The following is a 16,992-nucleotide window of genomic DNA, read 5'->3' on the forward strand; positions in this document are numbered from 1 at the left end:
ATTCTAATATCCAACAAGGTACAAGGGGAGTAGATGCCAATCTTCATCGAACACAAAAAAGCAAAAAAGCATGCCTTGAAGCCAATATAAAATAACAAAGGTATAAATTGGATCTATGTCATTAAAGAAGAGAATATCTCTCTTCTCATCAATATACGAAGCATAAAGTTTCCCTGAGGCCACTCTATGCTCATCTATACGTGGAGAGATGAGAATTGACCTATTATGTGCACGAGCATGCAAGAAAGTTGGGTAATCCATCAAGCCCATTATGTGTAGGACCTATTATGTGCAGGAGCATGCAAGAAAGTTGGGTGATCCATCAAGCCCATTCTAGAATGTCCTTTGGGTCATTCTCGCATGCCCAAGAGCATCAAGAATGGGCCATTCTTACACTTGTTGTGCAGCATGAAACGAATGGCCCTACGGCCATTCTTGTTGCCCCATGGCCATTCCAACACAACCTTAAGATTGAAAGAGGATGCAAGAATGGCCTTGGAGAATGGCCCTTGGGTCATGCAAGAATGGCCTTGGGATAATTCTTCGACTTGTGGTGCAAGAAACGAATGGCCCATGGGCCATTCTTGCACCTTTTGTGCATGACAAGAATGGCCATTTTTTCAGGCCACTCTTGAATACCCTTTCAGGCCTTGTGCCATGAAAGAATGGCCCTAGGACCATTCTTGCACCTGAGGCCATTCTAGGATGCCCCAAGGCCACTCTTGCATGTTGTTTGAGGCCTGTAAAGCAAGTAGTGGCCATTTCTTGCACCTCATGTGCATGAAAAGAATTACCCTAGGGCCATTCTTAGATTCCCCGCCGTGGCCATCTCAAATATGACCTTGAGGCCATCGGGTCATGCAAGAATGGCCATGGGGCCATTCAAGGATTCCCCAGGGCCACTCTTACATGTTCTTTGAGGCCTTAAGGGCTTTATTTGCCATGCAAGGATGGCCTTAGGGGCCATTCTTAGATGCCCACGAGCATGCAAGAAAGTTGGGTGATCCACCAAGCCCATGCTAGAATGGCCCCATGGCCATTCTTACATGCACAAGAGCATCAAGAAGCAGCAGTTGGTTGTGGGTCCTCTCAGGGATCTTTGCCCACTTTCTAACACTATGATCCAAATTTACAAACGCCAAGAGATTGGAATGCATGTCGTCACTCACGGTCTTGAGCTCTCTCAACTAGACATATTACCTCTCTTTTTGCCTTCAGTGCTTGCTTTGACACAAAGCCATTACTATATGCATCAATCATCATAAGATCTTGCATCCATAGACTCTTTATGCACTGATCGATGACCATGGCCTTTTTCAGTTGTAAAAAGAATATGGGGTCCATACTCTTTACTTTATCATACTCCAATGATAACATAGTTGCATCTAAGATGGGACCTTGAGTGCCAACATAGTTGTTATAGCTTTCACACATGTTTTCCTTGCTCAAAAAAATAAGCACACTAAAGAGCTCGATTGCACCGCTGCATGGTGCATCATGCACAAATTGTAGAGCACCATAGAACATTCTATGCCATCTAGGAACTTCTTGTAGAGAATCTTGCAGACGCACAATATCAACAATCTTTAAAAAGGCAAGGAATGCATATTGTGATTGTGAGATTGCCTTGATGCCATTCAACAATTGAGAAAATCTCTCAATGCTCCACTACATATCTCTTGCACTCCCTTCTGTGCTATCTAAGGCACACAATCCAATCGGCATTTGATTTTGATAAGATCGAGCTAAAAAGTGTTCGCCTTCCATGTCTAAGCTCACAATGGGAATACACCATGGAAGATCAATCACAACTTGCTCTTCCCTATTGACAGCAACAATCCATTGTATGTAACCCTTTGCATTTGATGGAAACTCCAAGTTTGTCTTACCAACCTGCAATCTTGCCTTTATCCATGGCTCACACTTTCGATGAAGCACATGGTAGACACTATCATTAATGTGATAAGTTGAAGCTATCTCCTACCAGTCCTTTTATTTATTTGAATTATTAACATTGTTGAATTGAAGCGATAGCTGTTCTTGCAAAACCTTATCTTGCTTTAGTATCATCACTCTATCAACCATGTCAATATTTTCCTTGTCTGCAACCCCCTTTGAGAGCAAGATGTCCCCTTTCAAAAGCTTTGTTTGAATAAGCTTGATCACATCCTCTTCTAAACCACACAAGCATCTAAAATGAGATGGATTAGGCTTCTTTCCCCCAAGTTTGCCATTCTCGACATCTTCTATAATCTTTAGCCAAGTATAGAAGATGTCATTGGGGCATGTAACCATGTGTGCTTGCTTCTGTGCAAAGTAGGCACCCATTGATGATTCGACACTCAAAGAGAAATTTTGTCATCACGAAAAAACAAACAGAACATAAACAACAAGACAGTTCCAATTTTGGTACATCAAAAAAGCTGTCAAATAAGATTAAAAAACATAAGATACAATGACTTACATCCCAATTTACACGAGAAGGGTGTCCCTTTGGGACTCCAACTGCTACTGGTCTTGAAGGCTTTTTATAATGCTCGTACTGGCTTCTCAAGTGCTTCAATATGTCACTATAGGGCTGCTTCATGCATAATGCTTGTGCCTCTAGATTTGCCATCTTGGAGATGGCCACTGTCACATTGTTGGAGGTGCATTCACAACAATCCGAGCCTTTTGATACCTATAAACATCTTTCAAGTAGAGTAAGCTCGGATCAAGATTATCCTCTAATACAATTGCCTTTGCAATATGGATAGAATGCTGGCTATCTATGATCCAGTATGCATATTTTTTAACATCCCCTGTCCTTAGATCTTCCTTGGCTAGCGATTCGTGTATCCCTTCAGAAATCAGCTTGACAGGCATTAGGTACGCCATGAACAAGAATTGTTTGCCTTTCCAACAAACCATCCACAAATTTCCTCTGCTTTGATAATGTCCATGGGATGACATATAGTGTGGCTGGGTGCTACCAAAAAATTCTGCACGGGGATTTCGTACTCAGTATATAAACCTAGAGGAAAATATTGTGCATACTGCTCCAACCCTCCTAAAGGGGAATCCTTTGCCTTTTTCCCTTTCTTAACTAGATCTTTTGGGTTAGAAATGGTTACAATGGAGCCCCCAGTCTTTAAAGTTGTGGTCACCTGTTGTACCTTTGACTTTTTGATCTTTTTGATGAGACACCAGCCCGAGAAACTACATCTCTTTTTGTTACTTTCTTTTGTAGTATCATAGTAAAAGCATTGAATAGCATTTCACAAGTAATGTTGGGGACATTCTCTATAGTTAGGTTCCACCCTCTGGAGAACATAGAGTCCTCTTGATTAACTCTCATATGATCCCCTCCTATATGCAATGGGAGAGAGTTGGTACGTGAGATCCCCACGGGTCTCAACATCAATGCATTTGATTTCTTGATGCAAATCAACCACATAAACATTGATTGCCTTGACCTGTCCCCTACCCTCAAAAGATTCCTTGTTGTCTTCCATCTGAATGAAGAGATGGATCTGATGTAGCTTTTTTCCTTGAAGGTCATAGAGATCAAGGTACCAATCCTTTGTGTCTCCACCGGCCATGTCAATGCTTGAGGGAAATGAAAGCTTCCTTTTGCTTGACATCTTTTCCTATGCAAAGGTGATTTTTGTAAGACAATTTAAAAACAGTTCTAACATATTTACAAAAATAAATAAAGCAACAAAGCACAAGAACTAAAAAAGATAACTTCATGCATATTACCATAAGAAATGGTCCTAGTAGGTAAATAATAGCATGCCCCAAGGAGGGCATTCTTGAATGCTGCTTGGGGCCATTGTTAATTTAAAATTACATGAAAAGAATGGCCATAGGGCTATTCTTGGAAGCCTTGGGATCAGTTGTGCATGAAAGAATGGCCATAGGGATATTCTTGGAAGCCTTGGGGTCAACTGTGCATGAAAAGAATGGTTCTTACACCTATTAGGACATTCTTGGATGCCCCATGGCCATTCCAAAATATCCTTGAGGCTTTGGGTCATTCAAGAATAGCCCTTGAGCCATTCTTCCACCTATTGTGCATGAAAAGAATGGCCCTATGGCCATTAATGGGTGCCCCATGGTCATTCCAAAATGACAATGAGGCCTTAGGGTCATGCAAGAATGGCCCTTGGGCCATTCTTCCGGTTGTGTATGAAAAGAATGGCCCTAGGCCATTCTTGGATGCCCAATGTCCATCTCAAAATGACCTTGAGGCCTTGGGATTATGCAAGAATGGCCCCTGGGTCATTTTTTCACCTGTTGTACACACATGAAAAGAATGGCCCAAGGGCCATTCTTGGAAGCCCCATGGTTGTTCCAAAATGACCTTAAGGCCCAAGGGTCATACAAGAATGGTCCTTACACATGTTGTGCATGGCAAGAATGGTCTTAGGGCCATTCTTGGATACCCCATGGCCATTCCAAAATGACCTTGAGGCCTTGGGGTCATGAAGGAATGGTCCTTACACTTGTTATGCATGAAAAGAATGGCTAAAGGGCCATTATTAGATGCCCCATGGCCATCCCAAAATGACCTTGAGGCCTTGGAGTCATGCAAGAATGGCCTTTGGGCCATTCTTCCACCTGTTGTACATGAAAAGAATGGCCCTAGGGCCATTCTTCGATGCCCCATGGCCATTCCAAAATGACCTTGAGGACTTGGGGTCATAGAAGAATGGTCCGTACACATGTTGTGCATGAAAAGAATGGTCCTAGGGCCATTCTTGTATGTCCCAAGGCCATTCCAAAATGACCTTGAGGCCTTGCAGTCATGCAAGAGTGGCCCTTGGGTCATACAAGAATGGTCCTTACACATGTGCATAGCAAGAATGGTCCTAGGGCCATTCTTGGATGCCCCATGGCCATTCCAAAATGACCTTGAGGCCTTGGGGTCATGCACAAATGATCCTTACACCTGTTGTGCATGAAACAAATGGCCCTAGGCCCATTCTTGGATGCCCCATGGCCATCCCAAAAATGAAACGAATGGCCCTAGGCCCATTCTTGGATGAAACGAATGATCCATACACCTGTTGTGCATGAAACGAATGGCCCTAGGCCCATTCTTGGATGCCCCATGGCCATCCCAAAATGACCTTGAGGCCTTGGGGTCATGCAAGAATGGCCCTTGGGCCATTTTTCCACCTGTTGTGCATGAAAAGAATGGCCCTAGGGCCATTTTGGATGCCTAATGTCCATCCCAAAATGACATTGAGGCTTGGGGTCTACCACCTGTTGTATTTGAAAAGAATGGCCCAAGGGCCATTCTTGGAAGCCCCATGGCCATTCCAAAATGACCTTAAGGCCCAAGGGTCATACAAGAATGGTCCTTAAACATATTGTGCATGGCAAGAATGGTCCTACGTCCATTCTTGAATGCCCCATAGCTAGTCCAAAATGACCTTGAGGCCTTGGGGTCATTTAAGAATGGTACTTACACCTATTGTGCATTCCAAGAATGGCCCTAGGGCCATTCTTGGATGCCCCATGAACATCCCAAAATGACCTTGAGGCCTTGGAGTCATGCAAGAATGCCCCTTGGGCCAACCTATTGTGCATGAAATGGTGGATATTTGAGGCCTTGGGGTCATGTAGGAATGGTCCTTACACCACTTATGCATGAAAAGACTGGCCCTAGGGCCATTCTTGGATTCCCATGGCTATCCCAAAAATGACCTTGAGGCCTTGAGACCTTGAGGCCTTGAGGTCATGCAAGAATGACCTTGAGGCCTTGGGGTCCTGCAAGAATGGCCCTAGGCCATTCTTCCTCATGTTGTGCATCAAAAAGAATGGCCCTACGGCCATTCTTGGATACCCCCATGGCCATCACAAAATTACCTTGAGGCCTTGGGGTCATGCAAGAATGGTCCTAGGGCCATTCTTCCACCTGTTGTGCATGAAAATAATTGCCATTTGGCCATTCTTGGATGTCCCCATGGCCACTATTTCATTGTTTGATGGATTTCAAAGTAAAATAGTGAATATTTGAGATCTTGGGGTCATGCAAGAATGGCCCTTACACCTGTTGTACATGAAAAGAATGGCCCTTAGGCCATTCTAGATGCCCCAATGGCCATTCCAAAATGACCTTAAGGCCTTGGGGTCATACAAAAATGGCCCTAGGGCCATTCTTCCACCTATTCTGGATGAAAATAATGGCCCTATGGCCATTCTTGGATGCCACCATGGCCATCCCGAAATGACCTTGAGGCCTTGGGGTCGTGCAAGAATGGCCCTAGGGCCATTCTTCCACATGTTGTGCATGAAAAGAATGGCCCTATGGCCACTCTTGGATGCCCCATATCTATCCCAAAATGACATTGAGGCCTTGGGGTCTTGCAAGAATGGCCCTAGGGCCATTCTTTCACCTGTTGTGCATGAAAAGAGTTCATCCTTGGATGCCCCATGGCCCTTCTAAAATGACCTTGAGGCCTTGGAGCATACAAGAATGGCCTTTGGGGATCATTCTTCCACCTGTTGTGCATGAAAAGAATATCCCCAAGGCTATTCTTCGATGCCCTAAGGCCATTTTTGGATGCCCCCATGGCCACTATTTCATGCACTATGATGCATTTTAAAGTAAGATGGTGGATATTTTAGGCCTTGGGGTCATATAAGAATGGTCCTTACACCTATTGTGCATGAAAAGAATGGATCTAGGGCCATTCTTGGATCCCCATGGCCATCCCAAAAATGACCTCGAGGCCTTGGGGTCATGTACGAATGGCGCCACGTCCATTCTTTCTCATGTTGTGCATGAAAAAGAATGGCCCTAGGGCCAATCCTGGATGCTCCCATGGCCATCCCAAAATGACCTTGAGGCGTTGGGGTCATGAAAGAATGACCATAGGGCCATTCTTCCACCTATTGAGCATGAAAATAATGTCCATTTGGCCATTCTTGGATGTCTCCATGGCCACTATTTCATGCTCTGGGATGCATTTCAAAGTAAAACGGTGGATATTTGAGGCCTTGGGGTTATGCAAGAATGGCTCTTACACCTGTTGTTGTGCATAAAAAGAATGGCCCTTAGGCCATTCTTTGATGCCTCAATGGCCATTCCAAAATGACCGGATGCCCCCATGGCCATCCCAAAATGACTTTAAGGCCTTGGGATCATGCAAGAATGGCCCGAGGGCCATTCTTCCACATGGTGTGCATGAAAAGAATGGCCCTTGGGCCATTCTTGGATGCCCCCATATCCATCCCAAAATGACCTTGAGGCCTTGGGGTCCTGCAGGAATGGCCCTAGCACCATTCTTTCACCTATTGTGCATGTAAAGAGGCCATCTTTAGATGCCCCAATGGCCATTACAAAATGACCTTGAGGCCTTGTGGTCATGCAAGAATTTCCTTTAGGGTCATTCTTCCACCTATTGGTCATGAAAAGAATGGCCCTATGGCCATTCTTGGATGTCCCCATGGCCATCCCGAAATGACCTTGAGGCCTTGGGGTCATGCAAGAATGGCCCTAGGGCCATTCTTCCACATGTTGGGTATGAAAAGAATGGCCCTATGGCCATTCTTGGATGCCTCGATATCCATCCCAAAATGACCTTGAGGCCTTGGGGTCATGCAAGAATGCCCCAGGGCCATTCTTCCACCTGTTGTGCATGAAATGAGCCCATCCTTGGATGCCCCATGGCCAATCCAAAATGACCTTGAGGCATTTGGGGTCATGCAAGAATGGCATTTGGGGTCATTCTTCCACCTTTGGGGTCATCTAAAATGATCTTGAGGCCTTGGGGTCATGCACAACATGAGGAAGAATGGCCCAGGGCCATTCTTGGATGCCCCATGGCCATCCCAAAAATGACCTTGAGGCCTTGGGGTCATGCAAGAATGGCCCTAGGGCCATTCTTCCTCATGTTGTGCATGAACAAAATGGCCCTGGGACCATTCTTGGATGCACCCATGGCCCGTTGGGGTCATGCAATAATGGCCCTTGGGCCATTCGTGGATTCCCCCATGGCCACTATTTCATGCACTGTGATGCATTTTAAAGTAAAATGGTGGATATTGTAGGCCTTGGGGTCATGTAGGAATGGTCCTCACATCTATTGTACATGAAAAGAATGGCCCTAGGGCCATTCTTGGATGCCCCATGCCCATGCCAAAAATGAGATTGAGGCCTTGGGGTCATGCACAAATGAAAAAAAATGGCCCTAGGGCCATTCTTGGATGTCCCCATGGCCAACCCTGACCTTGAGTCCTGTTGAAATATACAAGTGAATAGGGTGTGTACGGGAACAAGCCCTTGGTTAGAGGCTGTAAAAGAGAATAAGTAAATGTGAAAGAACCTATGAAAAGGTGAGAAGAATCTACTGGGAGAGAATAAAGGGTAGCATGAGAAGATTTAGGAAGTATGGAGATATTCTGGGAAGTGTGGAGATATTCTGGGAAAAGTGAAGAGGTGGAGAGAATCAGGGAAAAGAGGTGGAGTGAATCATGGAGAAATCAGTGGGATTTGATGCTTGATATAAACTCTATAAATTGAGGCATAGCCCTAATGAGAATTTGCTGATTTTTGAGTATCCATGCCTACATTAATCTATTTGCTAATTATCCACTAATTACGTCTTAATTACATCTTAATTATTTTCTAATCACTTTGTTAATGATGTTGATTCTAGTGTTTGATCCACCATAGCTCATCACAATGCCCTAATTTCAACATGGTATCAGAGCCATGCTAATTTGTGAGCCCATTATCTTGCTAATTATTTTGCTAATTAGGATTAGTAGAAAATTATAATTTTTCCTCTTTTTTCAACTCACCTCTGTACCCCCAGCCAGTGGAGGAGCTCCCTCTCCTTGCACACATAAAATTAGGCCAAACCCTTCTAGCACATGATAGGTATCTTATAGCTCTTCAAGCTCATCCAAACAACATAGCAAACCGCCGTCGGATGAAGGAGAAATCGCTGTATTTGCTGGCTACGTTTTTCAGCAGAAGATCTCAGATCTACACTCACTCAGGGTGAATCACTCTAATTCCTCTTAGCCCAAGGTGTTTTCAAGCATGCTTTACAAGCTGGTGAAGACACAATTCAATTTCTTTAAGTCTACAATGAGATCCAAGCTCTTCATCAAATCTGCAGGTGACTTTGGTAAAACAGAGATTAAGCTTTCAATATTTGGTCAAATCTTGTGTTTCTTGGCTTAATCCTCTACTAGACTCATTGCTATTGATGGCTTTGAAAGCATTTGAGCTCATTTGAAGTCTAAGGCACCAGATCTGGACTCCCCACATACTCTGTTTTTTGCACACAAAATAGTAGATTAATTTGCTAATCAATGATTAATCAGTGCTAATCACTATATTTTGGTACAATTGAGAGTTCAAATTAACCATTAGGTGTCTGATACAGATCCCTATAACTTCAGATTGCAATTCGGAGTTGGTTTGATACTCCAACCATCCCGTACAAATTGGTTACCCTTGATTTAATGTAATTCCTGGAAAAATTATGCTGATAAATTTGTGATAATCATCATTTCGCATTTAACCCTTGGTTAATGCCTATAAATCTCACTCAAATTCAAGATTATTCACAGCCAGAGTTGCATTTGGGAATGTGCATGAGAATGAATGCTATACGCATTATGTATTGGGCACATTGCATCAGTGTAAATATGGGATCAGACACTGCCCTTGTCCAGAATAAGGCAAGAGGTAAGACCTCCCACATAAATTTGGGTTTGCATTGCATAATGATACAAGATAAACATCAAAAACCCAAAGGAACTGTCAGCAAATCATTTGAACATGTTGCTCACATGGAGCAAAAAGACCTGACGGACAAGCTCATGGCCCCAGCCATGAAAGAAGAAGAATATCTCTTTCCAAGAAGAGGATCCACACCAAGAAGATCTAAAGGAAGCATTGAAGGAAGAAATGGACACGAGAAGAGAAGATGCCACAAGAAGAGAAGCTGCCACAAGAAGACTGAAAGAAGAGATGGACGCGTGGAGAGAAGCTGCCACGACAAGAAGACTAAAGACAAGAGAAGATGTGAGGCTCCAAAGAGTGAGGAGCCATGTGAAAATCTCTGAGAGAGAGAGAGAGAGAGACCCCACAACCCAATGTAACATGCCCCAACTAAGTAAAACCACCGATGATGTAGGCCACGTGGTAGATGTATGTGTGAGCACTTTAGTCAAGGTCGCGGGCACTTATAGTAGCCTTGGAAACATAGAGAGAGAAAGTGTCAAGGACTATGGAGTTTAGGGACTTGAGGCACTGGTCGCGGGACTGTCAAGTAAGAAAGAAACTTGATACAGGGTCCAGGTGTGCTAAGATAACTTGAGGGGAGGTGTAGACACTAGTCGTGGACTATCAAGTAAGGGGAGGCAAACTTGGTATAGGGTCTAGGCATACTAGGAGTATTCACTTGAGGGGAGGTGTTAAAATATACAAGTGAATAGGGTGTGTGCGGGAACAAGCCCTTGGTTAGAGGCTTTAAAAGAGAATGAGTAAATGTGAAAGAACCTGTGAAAAAGTGAGAAGAATCTACTGGGAGAGAATAAAGGGTAGCATGAGAAGATTTAGGAAGTGTGGAGATATTCTGGGAAGTGTGGAGATATTTTGGGAAAAGTGAAGAGGTGGAGAGAATCAGGGAAAAGAGGTGGAGTGAATCATGGAGAAATCAATGGGATTTGATGCTTGATGTAAACTCTATAAATTGAGGCATAGCCCTAATGAGAATTTGCTGGTTTTTGAGTATCCATGCCTACATTAATCTATTTGCTGATTATCCACTAATTACGTCTTAATTATTTTCTAATTGATGATGTTGATTCTAGTGTTTGATCCACCATAGCTCATCACAATGCCCTAATTTCAACAAGTCCTTGGTTGGGGTCATGCAAGAATGGCCCTAGGGCCATTCTTCCACCTCTTGTGCATGAAAATAATGGCCATTTGGCCATTCTTGGATGTCCCCATGGCCACTATTTCACGCTCTCCAATGCATTTCAAAGTAAAACAGTGGATATTTGAGGCCTTGGGGTCATGTAAGAATGGCGCTTACACCTGTTGTGCATGAAAAGAAAGGCCCTTGCCATTCTTGGATGCCCTAATGGCCATTCCAAAATGACCTTGAGGCCTTGGTTTCATGCAAGAATGGCCATTCCTCCACCTGTTGTGGATGAAAAGAATGGCCCTATGGCCATTCTTGGATGCCCCCATGGTCATTCCAAAATGACTTTGAGGCCTTGGGGTATTGAAAGAATGGACTAGGACCATTCTTCCACATGGTGTGTATGAAACTAATGCCCCTATGGCCATTCTTGGATGCCCCCATATCCATCACAAAATGACCTTGAGGCCTTGGGGTCGTGCAAACATGGCCCTAGGGCCATTCTTCCACCTTTTGTGCATGAAAAGAGGCCATCCTTGGATGCTCCATGGCCATTCCACAATGACCTTGAGGCCTTGGGGTCATGCAAGAATGGCCTTTGGGGTCATTCTTCCTCCTATTGTGCATGAAAATAATGGCCCTAGGGCCATTCTTGGATGCCGCATGGCCATCCCAAAGGTGACCTTCAGGCCTTGGGGTTATGCAAGAATGGCCCTAGGGCCATTCTTCCTCATGTTGTGCATGAAAATGAATGGTCTTAGGGCCATTCTTCCTCATGTTGTGCAAGAATGGCCTTCGGATCATGCAAGAATGGCCCTAGGACCATTCATAGCTGCACCCATGGCCCCTTGGGGTCATGTAAGAATGGCCCTTGGTCCATGCTTGGATGCCCCCATGGCGAGTATTTCATGCATTGTGATCCAATTTAAAGTAAAATGGTGGATATATGAGGCCTTGGGGTCATGTAGGAATGGTCCTTACACCTATCGTGCATGAAAAGAATGGCCCTAGGGCCATTCTTGGATGCCCCATGGCCATCCCCCAAAAATGACCTTGAGGCCTTGGGGTCATGCAAGAATAGCCCCAGGGCCATTCTTTCTCATGTTTGTGCATGGAAAAGAATGGCCCTAGGGCCATTCTTGCAAGAATGTCTCTATGACCATTCTTGGATGCACCCATGGCCCCTTGGGGTCATGCCATAATAGCCCTTGGGCCATTCTTGGATGTCCCCATAGACACTATTTCATGCACTATATTGCATTTTAAAGTAAAACGGTGGATATTTAAGGCCTTGGGGTAATGTAGTAATGTTCCTTACACCTGTTGTGCATGAAAAGAATGGCCCTAGGGCCATTCCTGGATGACCTATGGCCATTCCAAAATGACCTTGAGACCTCGAGGTCATGCAAGAATGGCCCTTATAGGCAATTCTTCCACCTGTTGTGCATGAGAAGAATGGCCCTAGGGCCATTCTTGGATGCCCCATGACCATTCCCAAATTACCTTGAGGCCTTTGGTTCATGGAATAATGGCCTTGCATGAAAAGAATGGTCCTATGGCCATTCTTGGATGCCCCCATATCCATCCCAAAATGACCTTGAGGCCTTGGGGTCATGCAAGAATGGCCCTAGGGCCATTCTTCCACCTGTTGTGAATGAAAAGAGGCCATCCTTGGATTCTCCATGGCCATTCCAAAGTGACCTTGAGGCCTTGGGGTCATTCTTCCACCTATTTTGCATGAAAAGAATGGTCCATGGGCCATTCTTGGATGCCCCATGGCCATCCCATGAATGACCTTGAGGCCTTGAGGTCATGCAAGAATAGCCCTAGGTCCATTAATTCTTCGTCATGTTGTGCATGAAAAATAATGGCCCTAGGACCATTATTGGATGTACCCATGGCCTCTTGGGGTCATGCAAGAATGGCTTTTGGTCCATTCTTGGATGCCCCCATGGTGACTATTTCATGCACTATGATGCACTCATGTTGTGCATGGAAAAGAATGGCCCTAGGACCATTCTTCGATGCCCCCATGGCCACTATTTCATGCACTGTGATGCATTTTAAAGTAAAATGGTGGATATATGAGGCCTTGGGGTCATGTAGGAATGGTCCTTACATCTGTTGTGCATGAAAAGAATGGCCCTAGGACCATGCTTGGATGCCCCATGGCCATCCCAAAAATGACCTTGAGGCCTTGGCGTCATGCAAGAATGGCCCTAGGACCATTCTTCAATGCACCATGGCCCCTTGGGGGTCATGCAAGAATGGCCCTTGGGCCATTCTTGGATGCCTCCATGGCCACTTTTTTGAATGGCCTTGGGGTCATGTAAGAATGGCCCTAGGACCATTCTTGGATGTGTCATGGCCATTCTAAAATGACCTTGAGGCCTTTGGGTAATGGAATAATGGCCTTGCATGAAAAGAATGGTCCTAGGGCCATTCTTGGATGCCCCATGGCCATTCCAAAATGACCTTGAGGCCTTGGGGTCATGCAAGAAGGGCCCTTGGGCCCTTCTTCCACCTGTTGTGCATTAAAAGAGTGGCCCTTGGGTCATTCTTAGATGCCCCTATGGCCATCCCAAAATGACCTTGAGGCCTTGGGGTCATGCAAGAATGGCCCTTGGGCCATTGTTTCACCTGTTGTGTATTAAAAGAATGGCCCTTAGGCCATTCTTGGATGCCCCCATGGCCATCCCAAAATGACCTTGAGGCCTTAGGGTCATGCAAGAATGGCCCTTGGTTTATTCTTCTACTTGTTATGCATGAAAAGAATGGCCATAGGGCCATTCTTGGATGCCTTGTGTCTATCCCAAAATTACCTTAAGGCCTTGGGGTCATGCCAGAATGGCCCTAGGTCCATTCTTCCACCTTTTGTGCATGAAAAGAATGGCCTATGGCCATTCTTAGATGCCCCCAAGGTAATCCCAAAATGACCTTAAGGCCTTGGGGTCATGCAAGAATGGCCCTAGGGCCATTTTTCCACCTGTTGTGCATGGAAGAAGGCCATCATGGCCATTCCAAAATGACCTTGAGGCCTTGGGGTCATGCAAGAATGGCCCTAGGGCCATTCTTCCACCTATTGTGCATGAAAAGAATGGCCCTAGGTCCATTCTTGGGTGCCCCATGGCCATTCCAAAAATTACCTTGAGGCCTTGGGGTCATGCAAGAATGGCTCTAGGACCATTCTTTTTCATGTTGTGCGTGAAAAGATTGGCCCTATGGCCATTCTTTGATGCACCCATGGAGCCTTGGAGTCATGTAAGAAGGGCCCTTGGGCCGTTCTTGGATGCCCCCATGGCCACTATTTCATGCACTATGATGCATTATAAAGTAAAATGATGGATATTTGAGGCCTTAGGGTCATGTAGGAATGGTCCTTACACCTGTTGTGCATGAAAAGAATGGCCCTAGGGCCATTCTTGGATGCCCCAGGGCCTTCCCAAAATGACACGTAGGCCTTGGGGTCATGCAAGAATGGTCCTTACACATGTTGTGCATGAAAAGAATGGCACCATGGCCATTATTGGATGCCCCTATGGCCATTATTCTAGGCACTGTGATGCACTTTAAAGTATGATAGTGGATATTTGAGGTCTTGGGGTCATGCAGGAATTGTCCTTGCACCTATTGTGCATGAAAACAATGGCCCTAGGGCCATTCTTGGATGTCCCATGTCCATCAAAAAATCACCTTGAGGCCCTGGGGTCATGCAAAAATGGCCCTTGGGCCATTGTACTAGCTATTCTTCCACATGTTGTGCATAAAAAGAATGGCCCTAGGACCATTCTTGGATGCCCCATGTCCATCCCAAAATGACCTTGAGCCCCTAGGGTCATGCAAGAATGGCCCTTGGGCCATTGTTCCTGCCATTCTTCCACATGTTGTGAATGAAAAGAATGGGCCGAGGGCCATTCGTGGATGCCCCATGGCCATTCCAAAATCACCTTGAGGCCTTGGGGTCATGTAAGAATGGCCCTAAGGCCATTCTTCCACCTGTTGTACATGAGAAGAATGGCCCTAGGGCCATTCTTGGATGTCCCATGTCCATCCCAAAATGATCATGCAAGAATGGCCCTTGGGACATTCTTCCACATGTTGTGCATAAAAAGAATGGCCCTATGGCCATTCTTGGATGCCCCATGGCCATTCCAAAATGACCTTGAGGCCTTGGGGTCATGCAAGAATGGCCCTATGGCTATTCTTCCACATGTTGTGCATGAAAAGAATGGCCCTATGGCCATTCTTTGGTTCCCTTGGATGCCCTAGGGCCATTCATACTTTTCATGAGAAGAATGGCCCTGTGGCCATTCTTGGTGTCCTAGGGGCATTCCCAAATCTGAAATCTGAAATTTGAATTTCAAACTAGAATTTTTCCATCGAATTCCCAAATCAAATTTAAAATTTGAATTTAAATTATAATCTTCTCGCCTTCCTCTTTCGTGCATAATATTTTCCCCCTCTCCCCATATCAATTTTGAAATTTGGATTTGAAACCACCCTCATCCATAATTTTCCCACCCATCTACGTCCAACGCTTCTACACTACGTGTTTGCTTAATTGACATTTGGAGCACTGCCAAGAATCTAGCTTGGCCCTAGGGCCGAGCTACCAAGAACAAATCAACATTCTCTTTGATAGCTTGGCCCTAGGGCCAAGATACCATCACTAGAGTAACACCATCTTTGCTGGTAGATTGGCTCTAGGGCCAAGCTGCCAGGAAAGATGATGAAGATTTGTTCAACTTGGCCCTAGGGCCAAGCTGCCTAAGGCTAATCTTCCAAGAATAAATTAACATCCTTTTTGCTAACCTTGGTCCTAGGGCCAAGCTACTATCACCAAAGCAACACCATATTTCAACATTCAGGAGGAAATTCGAATTTGAGATTTTGGGGGAAAATTCGAATTTCAAATTGAAGGATATAACTAGGGCCAATCTACTATCTTAGTCTATTTAGCCCAACTTCCCCAAAGTTTAGACCTAATTTTAAATTCCCACTCTCTATTTAAACTCTTTAGCCCATCTCTCCCAAAGTTTCCCACCCAATTTCAAATTCACAATATTTCAAAATTTGCCGCAGTTTTCCCTCCCAAGCCTCCCATGCATCGGCATTGTCAACATCCAACCAAAAATACGAAAGGTGCACTTCCTTATAGTTTTATTTTCTTATGTAAGTGAAGTTCCATTAAAGTAGGATTAATTAGTATGCATATGCTATTTTTAAACTAAATAATAAACTAATTAAGCATTGATTAAACTAAACTAATAAAACACTAACTAGGTTGTAAACACTAGTTAGACATAAATTAGAATCTAAACATTAATTAGATTTTAAACTAATTAGAGAGATAGGAAGAGAATTGTATGTGAGATTAATTAGAGAGTGAATTGTGTGTGAGAGATTAATTAGATTTTAAATTAAACTAATTAGGGGTGTCTGTGGGTGTTTGAGAGAGAGAGCTCGTGAGCACACAGAGAGAGAGAGAGAGAGAGAGAGAGAGAGAGAGAGAGAGAGAGAGAGAGAGAGAGAGGTGAACCTTTTGTTAAGAGCCAGCAAGTTGCTGAGGATAACCAAGAAATGAAATTTTTAATTGGCCGCTACTTCCGACTCTGCCTTCTTGCTTGCTTATGTGCTGTAGATATAGGTGACTACATGGGAGCTATTTGAGAGGGCTATCATTCCAAATATGGCTAGTAGCACACGCACGTCGGTACATGGAGAAGATCTTGGGTGCAAGAGCCAGCTATGTCGTGCCAGCCCTCCCTTGCACCGCCTCCCTTTCCACGACCCTTGCTCGTCGCCTCCCTTGCTTGCGTGCCAGGTTGATTTGCGAGACTTTATTGCGTGCTTTTGGCTAAGCTTAGTTGCTTTCTTGTGTAATCGTTTGCTTGGCCAAGCTTAGCCCTAGCTTGGATAAGCTTAGAAAAAGATCAAAAGGGATCCTTATTTTAGTTACTTAAAAAAAACCTTCTATTAGTTATTAAAAAACAATCAATTAAAAGGATAAAAAGGGATCCTTATTTTAGTTATTAAAAAACAACCAATTGTGGTTATGATGTGCAAGCTACCATAAGAAGAGGGTAATCTTAAATTTGAACCCTAAACCCCA

This window comes from Cibotium barometz, chromosome 41 (assembly GCF_041138505.1).
Source record: "Cibotium barometz isolate CiBa-2024 chromosome 41, ASM4113850v1, whole genome shotgun sequence".
Classification (NCBI taxonomy): domain Eukaryota; kingdom Viridiplantae; phylum Streptophyta; class Polypodiopsida; order Cyatheales; family Cibotiaceae; genus Cibotium; species Cibotium barometz.